General features: G+C 39.6%; 1 protein-coding gene across 4 annotated transcripts in view; it reads left to right on the top strand.

Moving 5' to 3' along the window:
• The window catches only part of FRMPD4 (FERM and PDZ domain containing 4), a 291,048-nt gene that overhangs the window by 233,054 nt on the left and 41,721 nt on the right, over positions 1 to 16,273 (top strand). The gene's annotated exons all lie outside the window — the stretch shown is intronic.

The raw sequence follows: 16,273 nt of genomic DNA, 5'->3' as shown, positions 1-16,273 counted from the left end.
ACCAGTGAGTAGTGGCATGGCAGTGGTACTTTGTTCACACTTTAATTAAAATAGTTATCCAGGCTGCCATCCAGGAGAAATTGGCATCTGAGGAGTGTAATCCATCTGAAATACTTGTTTTGGAAAAGCTAGCCTGTTGCAGAAAGCTTTATTGACTAAAGAAGAAGAACAAAAAAGTATTTTTAAGTAGAAACCTGACTTCTAGGTTGCTAAATTAGGCTAGGTAGTCCATTCCTTGCAACTATAACAGCATAAATCAGTATTTGATATCCTCTGGAATTCCACTAAAAATACCTATATTGCAAAGCAAGAAATGAGAAAGGTGAAATTCATTAAGGGCTTTTATTTCTTGTTGGCTCTATTTTCTGTTTAAGAGAAATGACTCAAAAACATCTCTGAAATAACTCTTTCTTTGGCATGTTAATGTCACAGCAAGTTTTCATCAAGAGGATCTAGAGGATTCTTTCAATTCTGCTGTAGAATTTACGGTTTAATAGTGTATTGCCACAAGAGTGGAGAGAAGGAACCCTCCAGGATTTTAGGCTGCATGTTGCATTTTAAGTGCTAACATGAATTTAATCAATACTGACCTTCCTCACCATCATTGTGAAATGAATGAGGATTCTGTCACTCCCATTTGACTCTGTGTATGTCATGGAACCACTTTTCCTACTCTGCATCCTCAGAGCTAAATGCAAGTGTAAAAGGGAGCTCAGTGACAGTGCCTGTCATCATAATCATCTTACAGCAGCTGAAAAGGACTCTTTTCAAATGTTCCTGGATGTAGTTTAGACATTTTCTTATACTGAAGTAATTTTGGCGGACTTAGTGTTAAAGATATTCTTTCTTCATCAGCATCCTAGGGAAAAAAATCAAGCATATTAAGCTATTGTCTATGATACTGCTTAGCAACTATGAACCTTGAAAACTGCTTTTTCTGAAAAACCAGTCATGCAGACATTTTAATTTGAAGGTGCTCCCAGTTCAGTAAATGAATCTGGAGGCTGTACCCACTTTGTGTCAGGCCCTGATTGATGAATTGCTAGTGTTTTAGGTTTTAAACACATAATGGTGAACAAAGGGACAAAATGCTGGACCAAGTGATCTGTCAGAGTTTTACAAGTGCCATCAATGGAGATAAGCTTTCTGCCAGGGCATTTAATTAGCTAGCCCATGCAGGGAGCTCAGTCAGTTCCCCTAGAAGTCAGTTCCCCTCTGTCCTGAGGGGTATTGTTAGATATATATCTTCTATCTTTTGAGATGTTTCTGCAACATAATACTGAGATAACTGGATCATACTTCAAATTTGCTCTGAATCTGTGAGAGCACATGTTTAATATTATCTCATTTATCTTCTTTTCTGGGCTGTTGTGGTGCTTCTTGTTCTTGAGCTAATATATTGAAGGCTAATTCAGGTTTCTCCAGATTTTAATTACTAATCTGCAATAACATTTCAGAAATGCCCACCCACCTTTTCAAAGGCCTGTAAGAGCTGAAAGCTGTACAGAGATATGACTTGTTATTGTTAAAATCAATGCCAACTGTGGACATTGTTCTCTTTTAAATCCATCCTATCTCTCAAATCATGCAGTGTCATATCCTTGCTGATTCTTGGGAGGAAGTTGACTGACATGGTTTAGAAAGGTTTGGCCTTGATAATTCAGATGTTCTGAGATCTTAATTTGTTGTGTAAACTTCATTTTCTTTTTGTGTTAACCATGCTGAATGGCCCTCAGAGTCAGCAAGTGTAGGCCCTTTTTTGAAAATTCAAGGCTAATGTGTCATCTGTTTGAAATGTTGTATTATCATCTCACTCTGTTCTCTAGAAAAAGGAGTCAGCTGTGATGAATTTCAGGTCAGCTGTTCCTTAACAAGTTGCTTTATGGAACGCGAGGGCATGAATGGAGATGTGGAACAGCTGTGCCCAAAACACAAGTAACTGTACTGATTGGTTCTTCAGATGTGAACCAGCAAATGTTGCTCTCATTAGCTTGTTCTGATGAGCTTATTGCTTCTCATCCAACTAAACAAAAGTGTCAGCCTGTCCAAATGGAAGATTTGCTCTAAAGCCAAATGCACTGATGAGAATGTTTCAGAGTAGTTGTTTCCATGTAAAGTCATTCAAATGAATACCCAGATTTGAGTTTATTATGAATCAATGCTTCCATGTGATGAATTACCTTTATATTGCGTGCTCTGCAATAGATGTTTATCCTTCTTTGTACTGTTTATGCAAGCTTTGTGCATCAAAGGATGCATCCAGTTGGAATATGGAGCAGGAGGTAGCTAAAATCTCCCATCCTGTGTTTGGGGTAGGGAGGGTTGGAGAGTAGGTGTCAAACTACTGCAATTGCAAGGTTTCTCTTTCCCAGCTGCATTATATGTCTCTTTTGAAGTGACATTTCCAAATCCTCAAAGACAATGTTGGGCAAGCCAGCCCTTTACACTGTGCTGTTTGTACTTGACTGTTCTGTGGATGCCTTGAAGACATTACAACAGGACAGCGACACTTGCACAGGTTTATTCACTATGAAATGTAATCAGCAGAAAAGTAGAAGCCAGGGAGAAACACAAGCCAGAGACAGTTTCAGGAGCTGTTTGGGAAACACCAGACTCTGCAGAACAGTTTCTGGGACTGGGGAAGCACTATAGGCTGACAGGAGAGGATTGTGCCATGCACCTGGGGCTGCCAGCATGGTGTGGCTGTGAAGTAGGAAGATGACAGAGATGCCTTCACCACTGCATGCACAGAACTCACAAAGTAACTCTGTCCTTACAGAAGTGTCTGTCTGCCCTCACTGGAAAGTTGACAACTCCCTTATCCTGCCAGTCAGTTGCTGACTAATTCAGCACATACACATCAGCTAATGAAGCTACTGTAAGGGCAAAACATAGCCATTTCTGAGAAGAAATGATGGTTGTGGGCCTGTCATGCTTTGGGAAGGCTTTCACAATGTGACTTTTCCCAGTGATGGCATCAGCATTCCCTTTTATCCTGAGCCAGTGCCGGCTGTATGAATCACAGAAATTAACTGGTTTTCATCTGCTGTCTAAATAGCTTCAGGATGACAGAGAAGTAGTTCTTTAAAACACTGATATGTAGGTTGCATTGTCAATAAAGTGGCTTGTAGTTTCTCTGAATTAGACTAAAATGCTGTATTTTGATAGAAAGATGGCAAAGGTGATGTCAAGAGCTGAGAGGCAAACATGACATTTTTATGGTTATGTAAGTTGACCCTTGGAGACTTCTGTCAGCTACAGGTACATAGTATGAGAGAAAGGCATTTGCATTGCCTCCTTGTAAGGAATGCTGTTTTGAAGGTGGCAGTTTTACATGCACCAGTGTTCATAGGAGGTAGAAGGCAATTTAAATTGCTGAGAGAGAAGGGTGAAAGGACTGTGACCAATTTGCAATGTCTTGTATATTTCCACTAATTTGAAGTATCTTTAGTTTTCAGGCTTTTTCCCCTGTCAAGGCGGAAGCAGCACTGCCTGGGGTGGGAAGGACATAAGGAGAGTGACTGTAAATGAGTAAAACTCTACTCAGAGAAAAATGTCATGGAGAGGTGTTGGTACTCCATGACCCACAGCTATAACAGTTTAATTTTAATGAATTGCATAGTGGAAGCTGAATCAGGCGTCCCTGAAGATGACAAGATCTTTCTCTAGCTTTGTGGTAGGCTGATCCTGTCTTCCTTCCTTCCAGAGTTAGTTTTTATTTTCACAATTCTATTTATTTTCCAGATGACATTTAGTCTATCAAGTAAAATAAAATGAAGAATGGTGCTTCCTGAAGCGGGGTGTGTCTGTAAGGTGGCTGTCCCTCAGAACATTAGGGTCCACTTTCACTTCCATTTCATATTCCTTCTCTCATGGCAATGTTGCCTTTCAGTCTGCCAGAAACGTCTTAGGGATGTCAGTGTTTGAAACCCATAACCTGTAGTTTGTCTAAGGAGTTGGAAAAGCACAAAAAATAGTAGAGATGAGAAAGTACCTAAGTGAATACATAATAGTTGAACTAGATTGGAAGGGGCAAAGAGAAAAAAACAGGCTTGACGTTGTGCCAGAGGAGGTTGAGATTCAACATAAGAATAAAGTTCTTCACCCAAAGAGTGACTGGGCACTGGAACAGGCTCCCCAGGGAAAGGGCCACAGCATTGACCCTGACAGAGTTCAAGAAGTGTTTGGACAACACTTCCTGGCACATGGTGTGATTCTTAGGGTGGTCCTGTGCAGGGCCAGGAGCTGGACTTCAGTGCTCCTTGTGGATCATTTCCAACTCAGGAAATTCTATGTTTATATGATTCTCTGAATCCTAGTCTGATAAAATTATCTGCGACTCCTTTTTGATTGAGAGATGTCTAGATTTAATTGTTTTGTAAAATAATTGGATCTGGCTTTCAGTGCAATTGACTTTGATTTTTTTTCTGACTTCTTTTTTTGTGTGTTTGCAAGGCCTGATTTTTAGGATTTTTGAAGCTTTTTAAAAAATCTGATCAAAAGGCTTAAGACTCTCACTAGCAAGTCCTTTCTCTTTCCTGTTTCCCTCCAATAAGAATAATTTTGTGATTTACAGTCTCTCTTAGCTGGTGACACATTAATGTAGTTGGAATAGAAATGTTGTGGGGACTTCTGTGTTGGTTGATGGACTAGAAAAGTTTGAACACAGAATTAGATCATATTTTTATTTTAGCGGTAGTGCAGCTAACAAGGACTGCCCAAATTGCCAAGAGATTGAGTATCTACTTCTAACTCTACCTGATATGCCCAATCAGGGGGTTAGTTAAAGGGGGAAGAGAACAGTTTTACATATTCTGACTCATTAGTCCCCAAAGTGAGATTCTTCAGTTAAATATTACCACTGATTGGGATGACTGGGTCACAGTGGGACGTCAAAGAAGATAAACAGTTTCTCATTAATCTGAAACAAAAACTAGTAGAAGCTAGTAGAAAATAAATATAGCTAAAAATAAATTAATTTTTAAAACACTGAATGCTTCAAAAGTCAGTTCAATGTGATAGATTTCTCTGGGATTTATTAGTCAGCTTTTCCTGTATTTCTGATGTGACAAGTGATCATCTGTAATTTATTACAGGCAACACATAACAAGCAGTGTAAGAAAAGTATTTTGGCTACTACTTTAGCTTTTCTAGGCTTTTTTTCCCATAGACATCATTTTCTGTTTGAATTTTTGCTTGACTTTTAACAACCGAATCTTTACAAACCTCCTGAAGGTAGCAACAGGAAGAGAGGGAAGAAAAATGGTGTATTTCAAAGCAGGTGACTTACAAATTATGTTGGTATTACTCTTGCTTTGGCTTTGTTTGAGAAACAAAGATGCTGGTTCTGAGAAACCAAGAAGTTAGAATATTGAACTAGAGGCTGCAAATACCAAAGGAGAGACTGCAGAAATAAACCAGATTGCCATCAGCCTACGTTTCGCAAAGGCATATTTCTTACACATTATGTGCTGAAATGTTAATTGTTCTTTTAGCTCCTATTCCTCCTCATGCCAACTAAAGCTTCATATATTTTACTTACTGCACAAGGGAAAAGAAAATCTCCACAGTCCACTGTCTATATTGTTGAATAAAGTAATTCAGTTTGATTGGAGGTTTAGTTAAAACCACATTTGTTCAGCTTATGAATCAAACAAGACTCCAGGAGAGGCAAAGGTCTTGTCATTTTGTATCATGGAGCTTACACATTTTATGATCACTTCAGCTTTTCAGCAGGACTGTTACTCAGAAAGCACTCTGCGAAAAAGGCAGTTCTTTTGTAGAAAAAATTGGTTGCTACAGCAATTGAAAATCCTTTAGGTCATCTGTATTTTATAAAAACCATAGGAAGCATCAGGTTTAGTCATTACACTGAAATCTTCATTCCACACTTCATCTTTTCTTCTCAATATTATTTTCTGTGTGTCATTGAAGTGTGCCAGAGACTTAAAAGGAAAATATCATCTGCCCGAGTTTATCAAGAGAAATAGCAAAAACTCTCCATGTTAGAAGACAGCAAAAAATTAAAACAATTAATTGAGTTCGTAATCAATATTCTTTTTAATTTTTTATCTTGTGTCATTCTCCTTACTGCTCAATTTTACATGGAAATTATACTTTTGTGACCAGAAATACTCTTTTGTTCTGCATTTCATCTGACATTCTATTTGTATTCAAAGTCTTTAATTAAATATTAGGACAACTGTGTTAGTAAAGATACTGCTTCCTTTTCCCCTTAAAAAGTATTGAATCAATTTCTTAGTGTTCTACACCAATTACAGTCATGTTGCAGTGTCCAGCAGATGGCTTGAGTTCATCAATAATTCATTCCAACTGCCATGGGTTTAAGGAAGGAACTGTACCACACTGACATATGAGAGAGGAAGAAAATTCAGCACATACTTTAGCAACCATGTTTTTTTGGGCAAAGAGGAAATTCCATAATTTATGGTCCCAGATATACAGACTGAGGATATAGTTTGCTAATGTAAGACTTAGGATTGTTTATTGGACAAATAACATGCCATAAGCATGCAGTGTATATTCTACATTTGTATGCAGACATTTGCACATGTTTGTGTGTGGAGAGAGAGGAATATGATTCATAAAGCTCTATTATAATGGATTTGGGATTTATGAGTTACTTAGAAACAAGATCCTGAGGTTCTGCAGCTCATGTTACACAAAATCTTGTCTTGACATTTAACATGGTTTGTCATGACCATTTTACATGGTTTGTACAGCCAAGCTGTTATAAAGGAGAATTGCTTAGACAGTCTTAAAATATTTCTTTGAAACATTTTCTTTATCTCAACCTAAAAGTGATAAATAAAAGGTGCAAATTCTACCAAGTCATTGTGATTCTCTCCAGTAGAAAAAAGTCATGTTTATTTTTTACAAGAAAAATACACGTTAAAATGGGGAAAGATGTGGACAGAGGGGATTTTTATAACACCTATAATTTTATGAGTATTGCTAGTTTTATGGGGTTCACAGGATATAGAGGTCACCTATAGGGAGAGAGAGAGAGAGAGATACTGCATACATTTTGCCAAAGATACACAATACACTTAATTTGTTGCCTTTGGAGATTGTCTCACCTACAGAAGAGGATGTTATCATGAGGCTTTTGTAAGTAAGGCAGCAACTGGAACTCCATTTCCTGTGAGAGGCTGAGGAGTTCAAGTTCAGGAGAGCAGACTGGAGGTCATGGCAAACCTGGTACTTAAGGATGACAAAATAAGCACATCATAGAGCAGTTTGTATTGGAAGGGACCTTAAAGATCATCTAGTTCCAACATCCCACAATGGCCAGGGACATCTTCCACTAGATCAGGTTGCTCCGAGGCCCTTCCAATCTGAACTTGAACACTGCCAGGGATGGGGCATCCATAGTTTCTCTGGCCAACTTGTTCTATTGCCTTACCACCCTGAAGTAAAGAATTTCCTCCTTGTATTCTAAACATAGTTGTCTTAGTTTAAAATATCTTGCACTATTGCAGCAGGCCCAGCTAAACAGCTGGTCCCCATCTTTCCTGGAGGCTTTCTTTAATTTACTGGAAGGTGCTATAGGATCTTACCAGAGCCTTCTCTCTTCCAGGCTGAAGAATCCCAATTCTCTCATTCTGTCTTAATAGCAGAGATGCTCCAGCACTGTGATCATTTTGTGACTCTCTCTGGACCTGGGTCTTTACACCACTAGCTGATGGAACCACTGCCATGTGGCAATAGCTGAAATTCCACAAGTTCAGAAATTTAGGGAAAGGAGCTTTGAAAGTTGTGTGCTGGCATTACAAGGGAGGTGCTGTTTCCCAGTGTGGTGTGTTGAAAATGGCATCTGGTAGTAAAAACTTTGTTTCAGAAGAAGGCTGGCCAAGGTGAAGTGCAGGGTGGCTGTGCCTGTTGCTCAGAGCAAGCGGATTAAAGCTCGTATCAAGACTATTTCTCTCTAGATCCCCTTGGCTCACATAATGAAGCTCAGCCTAGGGTGAAACTACCAGAGACTTAAGATACAGCAGTTCATGCCTCAGCTTGCCATGGCATTAAATAATTCATTGAATCTGACCTTTCAGAGCAGTACGTTGTAGGTAATAGAATGAATATAAAATGGATATAAAAAGAATAAGAATATCAAGTGGGAGTAGGGAGGCAATATAAATTTTATATATAACCCTAGAAGGTCTGCAGTGCTGTCCATTCCTGAAAGTGTGCTGATAATTGGATGTAGTTTGGGAAGAGCAGCAAAAATTAACCACAAGTTTCCCCTTTTATGAGATTCATAAGAAAGTCAGCCGAGTTAGCTTGCTGCAGGACAGATCAAGACAGTTTTATCTGAACAAGGAAAAACTGGGATAGCAGGTATCTTTTCAGCTTGATAAAAGAGTCCAGTCTAGTCCTAAGAAACTACAGCTAATAACACTGTGAGAGATAAGAGATAGAGAGAGCTGTGCTCATTCCTCATAATTTCAAGTCTTTAAGTTATAAACTTGTATCTGTTTGGAAAGATGTGTTATAGCTCAAGCATAACATAAGGCCTTTACAAAACAGCTACCAACAATGCTTAGCCAGGAAGCTTGGACTAAGTCAGATATAAGTTGTGTGTTGGTCTTGGATCTGGGAGTGCATCAGAGTAGTAGTATTGTTTTATCTCCTACCTGAATCTGGACTTTGAGGAGTTGAATAAGCTGTACTTACTCCTTTGGGACTATCAGTCCTTTCTGGGAAGATGTGAATTTTCCAGGAAGGAGGAAAAATAAGTAATTCTCTCTTACTGCAGTGAATTTCTGCTCTTGGGCTGTTGTTCACTGTCACCCATGCCTGTGTTCTGTCTACCTGCACTTAGTGCTGCACAGAGCCTTTCAAAGGCTTGCCCACAGCTGGATGTCTTCTGACTTGCAGCCTCACCACATACTGATGCTATGTAGGACATGACTTTTTTTATTGTTATTATTTTTCACTTTCTTTCTTTTATTTGATTGGTGTTTTGTTTGGTTTTTTGAGGTATGTATCATTTCACTGGGGCTCATGACCTGGTTTTTCACTGGAAGTCAAATACAGGATGATATGGAGTTACTTTTCTGGTACACGATACTGAACATACACAGTTTACAGTGTATTTCAGTACTATTTTTCTTTTCTGCACTGAAATTCTGTTTTGGCAATTATAGCTCTGAGTGTCAGAAAATAGTAAGAAGTAGTAATAATTTGGTTTGGTTGTACTGTGGTCATGACTGATAAGGCATGACTGCCTTAATCTGATAGGATTTACTGATCTAAAACTTTTTTTTTATTCAAGCAACAGTTCACTTACTAATCCCTTGATTAGAAAGATGATGTTTTATCAAAGGGCAGTGTGCAATAACTTCTTTGAATAGCTACTGTACATTTTCAAATATTTTCACATCTTACTCTTCAATATATTCCACAGAAATGATAGTCTATTGACTAAATACTAAACTTGAGGAAAATATTCTAATATTTGCTTGTGTAAGTATTTGATAGATGCTTTTGAACAGTTAAATTGTTTCAAGAAAATAATATTTGGATTTTTAATTGTCTACTGTCTTCACAGTAGACAGTTAAATTGTTTCAAGAAAATAATATTTGGATTTTTAATTGTTTACTGTCTTCACAGTAGACTATCTTCACTCTCCTCATGACAGATTACCAATATCTCCACGAGATTTTTTTCTTTCAGCTGCTGCTTTAGAATAATTATAGTATTTTTCTATATGTGTCATTAAAAATGAGGCGAAAAAAAATACTCTTAGCAAGGTTGTTCATTTACATATCTAATATATGCAGCAGGATACCATGAATTTCCCAGTAGGTGCCCATAGTGCACCACCAGTGGACCATTTTGGTATTTCAAAGAAGGTAATACTATTATAAATATGGACTTTTATGACTAGCTTAATTTATAAAGACAAACATCACTGGCTCTTCCATCAAAAATACATTTGTTAAGATAATTGTTTAGCAATACTCTTATTATTGTAAATGGAGCGATAAAGCACAGCAATTTATAATTATTAAGCATAATACAGAGAAAGTAATAGTGTTGTTTCACCCTACCCTGCCAGTGCCAAATCAATTAAAACCCTTGGGTGTTAAACAGTCAAGTGCAAATAAAGCAATTCTACAGCTTTGTAAATTAACTATTTTTTGTTTGCCAAAGATACATGGTGGATTTGTTTTTGCAAGCAGGAAGAATAATGTCTGAGCTTTTTTTTAAGGACAGCTCTAAACATGATGAATGCTTTGTATGTTGAACCTATAAATGATGAGTCCATAAATATACATGCTAAAATGCATAGTGCCTACTTCTAGAAATGCTTATATTTTGCTTTCTGACAAGAAGTCCCTACTTGCTTAAGGCTTTGTTAAGGGAAAATTTGACAAAGGTGTTTTAAAAGCGGCAGGAAAGGTGTTGCTTTGCTGCCTGTTCGGCTTTTGTGTGGAATTGTCCTGGAATGGAACAGTGGAGCAATGTTCATTCTCCAGCAACATGACTGATCCAAAGCCTGCTGAAGATGATGGTAGTCTTTTGGTGGATTTCAGTGGTATTTGAATCAGACTGTTTAATGATTGTCCCATGAACTGCTTGTAGTGGTTCTACTTGTAGCCTCCTAATTTTAAGATACAGCTGACAAATGGTGGAATAACAGGCTTTAATAAAATGTTTCCCTATTTGATCTAGGGTACTTCAAGGGATATGCCATTCCCAGTGATAACCCATGCCAGCCTCTGCAGCTCCCTTTCCCATCATCACCCTTCTTTCTCTGAAACTGTGCTTAGTAAGGCACTGTTCATTTTTTTCAGAAAACACAACATGAAAATTAGGTATTTCAAGTAGACCAGACTCATTCTTAAGGTAATGCTATATGTTCCAAAACAAAACCATAGAGGAGAGAGACACTGGAAGAGTTTTTAGAGCATGAGGTTTTATGGTAGTAGAAATGACAACAAATGACAGTTGTAAATAAATCATAGAATTGTAGAATGGCCTGAGTTGGAAGGGACCTCAACCCTCCAGTTCCAACCCCCCTGATATGGACAGGCACATCTTTCCACTAGAGAAGGTTGCTCAGAGCTCCATCCAACCTGGCCTTGAACAATTCCAGGGATTGGACCATCTGCAGCTTTCCTGTGCAACCTGTTCAGTGCTTTGCCACCCTCAGAGTAATGAATTTCTTCCTAGTATCTAATCTAAACCTGCTCTCTTCCAGTTCAAAGCCAGTGCCCCTTGTCCTGTCAATACATGCTTCTCTCCATCTTTCCTGTAGACTCCCTTCAGGTCTTGGAAGGCCACAATCAGATCACCCCAAAGCCTTCTCTTCTCCAGGCTGAACAATCCCAAATCTTTCAGCCTTTCCCCACAGGAGAGGTGCTCCATCCCTTTGATCACCTTGGTGGCCTCCTCTGGACTTGCTCTAACTTGCTCCACATCCTTTCAGTGCTTGGGATCCCAGAGCTGGATGCAGCTGTCCATGAGAACAGAAGGGCAGAATCCCCTCCCTCACCCTGCTGGCTGGATTTGACCTGGTAATGTGGACTTGTAGCCTAGGACACGTTTGTCTTTTTGGGCTACAAGTCCACATTACCAGGTCAAATCCAGCCTCTCATCTACAGCCCCCCAAGTCCTTCTCAGCAGGGCTGCCCTTGATCTGTTCATTCCCCAACCTGTAAATGAAAACATACAGAGGTTTAAAATGTTTGTGTTTGTTCTGTGCCTCAGTACAATGGTCTGTGTACTGATGTTCCTACTATTTTTTCACTGCATCGCTTAATGTTTGAAGCAACTTCACATCTCTGGGGCAGGGTGCAGGGGCTCATGGGCTGCATAGTTTGCAGTAACACCCTTCAACATCACTTTCTAGCTACAACAACAAAAAAAAAAAAAAAAAACAGTGTGGTTGTTGGTTTTTGGTTTTGTTTTTTTTTTTTTTATGTAGGACCTGAAAAAAACCCAAGCATTTTGAAATCCTTTCTCTGTTTCTTTCATGAGTCTAAATTAAACTGTTAGGTACTTTGTTATGAGTTATGGTATTCAGGTGAATGGATGAAAGTCCCAGTGTTGTTTCAGTGGAAGAGCATGGTCATCTTGACTGCAGAAAGCATAAAATCATGAGCTCAGAAAGACCAAGAATGCAAGAACAGAAGATAGAAGTTTATCATAGCTGGCATCATGGCTTTGAAGTCACGGTAGGCTTTGATATACCATTATTCAATGCATGAGTCTGACAGCACTGAGATAAAGTTTCTGATGTAAATCAGTGCTTCTTTTCCCTGAAGCTGTTTTACTATGAAAAGAGGTTAGAGGGGGAGAAAAGTGTGATTGTGCCTTTGCCACATCCCTCCTAATTTAGTCTTCATCCTCTTCCTTGCAAGTGTTATGTGCAGTTTGACCATTTATCTGATGGACTGCAATAACTGCCTTTATCTGCATTATCACTACCATCTTCCCTGTAATAATAGGAAAGTTTTTGAAATCAAATTTCATTGTTTTTCATGTTTCTTTTACTTTCCTTAAGTTAGTTGGTTTAATTTTCCAGGTATCAGTACAGTGCTAGAGATGAAAATACAAAGCAGGCAGCATCAGAAATGCCTCACTTTCAAATTCTGACCTATTAAATTAAAACTTCAATAAGTAAAACAAAATATGTTGTTAATTGATAACACCCTTCTTTACAGCCCATATTGTCATGTGGTTTGCAGTGAACTAATTTTCTTTCCTGAATGAAGCATTTTGTGCAGAGAAAGTTCATTCTATTCAGAACTTACTGTTATATAATTCCATATAACAAATACATTGGTGATGATTGCTGAAGATCAGGAGAACTTTGATGAGTAGCAAATGTCAACAAAAAATGTCAATACTCTCTGTACTGGGTAACATCTGAATGTGAGCATTATCACAAGCTTTATAAAAAATTTAATCACTTGCAAGAAGAAAACAACCATTTAGGAACCATCAAGCCAAAACAGATCCAAGGTCCTTTATTGCTACATGTTGTATTTGATAGACCCGGCTCCAGTTGTTTCAGAGAAAGGTCAGAGACCACACAATGATTTGTGTATGGAATAATCTTTCTTGGGGAAGATCTGTTTCAACAACCCTTTTAATTAGAAAAAGCATAAGCACTTTTTTTCCCTCCCTTGATTTTTACGGCACTTTCTGCAACAGTCCTGCGTTTTCCTTAAAAAGTGGCACAATAAGAACCTAGAGGTTCTGCAGGTTCTTCCCTTCAATCATCATTGGCTGCACACATAATCAAAGACCTCCTTAATGAATATATATAATATGGATTTTTCAAGTGGAAAGCATAGAGTGATCGTTGTCTTTCCATTTCCCTTGGAACGGGAATGACTGTGTATGGATCTCACCCTTACTCTGCAAAGGGAAAGGACTCTTGCATTTCCAGAATAGGATAATTTTCCAAATTACTTCTTAATAATGGGTAGATGGACAGGCAGTAAATGGCATCTGAAGCAGCTGGAGTACTGTGCAGCCTAGGACACAGGAAGAACAGGTTGCAGCTGGGAGAGGAGCTATCCCTTCTTCCCATGCTCCCCATAGTGAGCTCAGAGAGGCAGCTTAGGGAGGGTGACTTTGCTTTCCCTGCCTCTCCAAGAGCCAGCCCTTTGGGAGTGGGATAAGAGGAGTGGCAGGTCTAAGGTCGTGTCACACAGCTGTAGGGATCCCTAAGCATCTCCAGTGGCTCCAGTTGTGCAGGCCATTGCAATACACAGAGCCTTTGGGACACCTGGGATTCTTTGCCCAGAACAAAACAGAAACAGGTCTTCAGGCCTCTGTTCATGGAAGGCACTCCATGTACGAGGTGGCAGCAGCAGCACTGGGAGGGAAGTACAGAGTCACCACCACACGTTCCAGAACACTGAGGTGTGTCAGGCTGACTGAATAGCTTAATGATACTGGCAGCAGCAGCATGCAGAACAGCAAAGCAAAAGTGGAATATTTGGTCTCAATGAATGGATAAATCAAAGAACTAGGAGAGTGGATTTTGGATTATTTATAACTGCCTTTAAAAATGTGAATAGTATGTCGTTCAAATGGTGAATTTACAGATCATGAAGAGCAAAGATCCCCTTCACAGGTGACCTTCCTGAAACCTTCCTTTTGGAGTTCAGATCTTTAGAAGAGCCATGGGGAAGGTATGACCTTTGAACAATTCTTGGGAAGCTGCAGATGGGGAGAGGGTAGAGGGAGGAAAATAAACAAAATAAACCCTCTCAAACCTCTCTGATCTCCCTCCTCCACTTTTTGTTTTAATGATTAGCTTTGAGAGTGTGATTCTATAAACATGCTTCTCTTCCCTGTCTCTTTTCCTTATATGCCTTTGTGGATGTTGATCCTTTAGATAAAGAGCTTTTGCCCTGACGTTATCTTTTAGTTAGGATAGGACAGAGTTAGGGAATGAAAAGTATATTGAAAATAAAAAAAAAAAAGACAACCAAACAAAAAAATTAAGAAGGATTTGCAAGGATCTCAAAGATCTCAAGTAGCTGGATTATTTTTTGTAGAATAACAGATTAGTAAATTTTAACTATTTTTCAATATTTTTATTCTTCTCTTGCCATGTGTGCCATAAGGAATTAGTGACATGCATGTGGGCAGTTTGGTGTCTAGTCAGGGCTGCAGGTGATAAAAACGCATCATCCTGTGACCTCTCTGTTTAGATCTTGCTCTTGGTCTCATCCTCTTTTTGCTGACTTAAAGGCCAAAATTATGCCTGAGGATGGACTTGTAACTGTTTTCCTCACTTAGATGTATGCAAAAACTACTGACTTGCAGATGTAAAGAATCTGCCAGCCAATACTCATAATTTGGCACTCTGGCATTAGCCGTAAATGTAATTTTGAAATAATGATTCAATTTGCTTTTTACAAATCACATTTGCAGTCTAATTAGACTCAAAAAAATTACTTTATGACTACATAATGAAGAATATTGTGTCCATTGGAACATAGAGATACAGTGATTTTTCTGTCAGAATCAATTCCTATTTTTAATCTTGAGATTTGGCCTATAGCACTTAAAGAACATATATCCTTCCATGCTAAATCCACTCCTATGTCCCCTTTGAGAACTGAATTTTAATGCACGTCCTTGGAACAAGGAATTTATTCTTGCATAGATAGATTGTTGTCAGTGTGTACAAGTGAAGCAGATTTTTGAAGTGCTTTTTTTTGTGCTTATCTCATGATTGCAGCTGAAGTGAGGGATATTTGTGATGGCTTAAGTTCATGAACTAGCTTTAAATGAAAGTCCTTAACATACTATGGATGAAACACAAGTACAAGCTGTTCAAGAGGAAAATGGGATGTTCATCCAAGAGAAGAAATCTGCAGGCCCCAAAGGTTGTTCTTTATAGGAGTTATTCTGTAGGAAGGGGACCTTCATGCTGCATACTTCTCAAACCTGGTGAAGTTGTTTACATGGCAAATAAAGGATGCATTCTTATGCAGAATACCATGGGTTGGCTCAGACTACAAGAGCAAGCCCTGCAGTATCCAAAACCCGGGTAGCTGACTCAAGGTGCCTAAAACCCTGAGTGCAGCCCACAGAGCCTGTTGTTCTCTTTGTGTGTTTGACAGGTCAGGGTAATTCCTGAACAATAAAACTTCTCTCACACCTGATTGAAAATTCACCTCTATGAGCTCCAACTCTTTAAAACCAAGCCTTTAGCCCGAACTAGCTGCCTATAACCTTGCTGAGGATGGGAGATGCTATTTGGAGCTACCCTCTGATTTCAGAAAGCATCTAGAGAAGTGCTTTTGACACTTTGAGCTGTGGTACCTCATGCCCTGAGACAGCTCGAGGTGAATCTCCTGTTTGGATGGGTGTAGGGGCTGGCTGATCGTGCTGGCTGGACCAGCAGAGCCGCTCGGTTGCCACCTCTCACCTCGGCTCATTTGTAGCTCCCGGTGAGTGTCTGAGTGCTCCATCCCAGAGCCCTGGCACAGCGAGCCCGGCCTGCGAGTGCTCCATCCCAGAGCCCTGGCACAGCGAGCCCGGCCTGTGCCCCGGGAGATGGTCATGGACAGGCCTGGCTGCTTCAGAGCTTCAGCCAGAGGCAGCAGCGGCCATGGGCCCTGCCCCTTCGCTACCATGGCTTCTGCTTAGAGAGGGCTTGCACAAGACGACTCGATTCACTGTTTTGTGTTGAGTAGTTGCTTGCTTCGGCAGAGCAGGGGCTGTGCCGAGATAGGCTCGGTCCCAGCGCCGCCGCTCGGAGCCCCCACTGCAGGG

Source organism: Melospiza melodia, chromosome 2 (genome assembly GCF_035770615.1).
Source record: "Melospiza melodia melodia isolate bMelMel2 chromosome 2, bMelMel2.pri, whole genome shotgun sequence".
In the NCBI taxonomy this organism is placed as follows: Eukaryota; Metazoa; Chordata; class Aves; order Passeriformes; family Passerellidae; genus Melospiza; species Melospiza melodia.
This window is presented reverse-complemented; position numbering and strand designations above follow the sequence as displayed.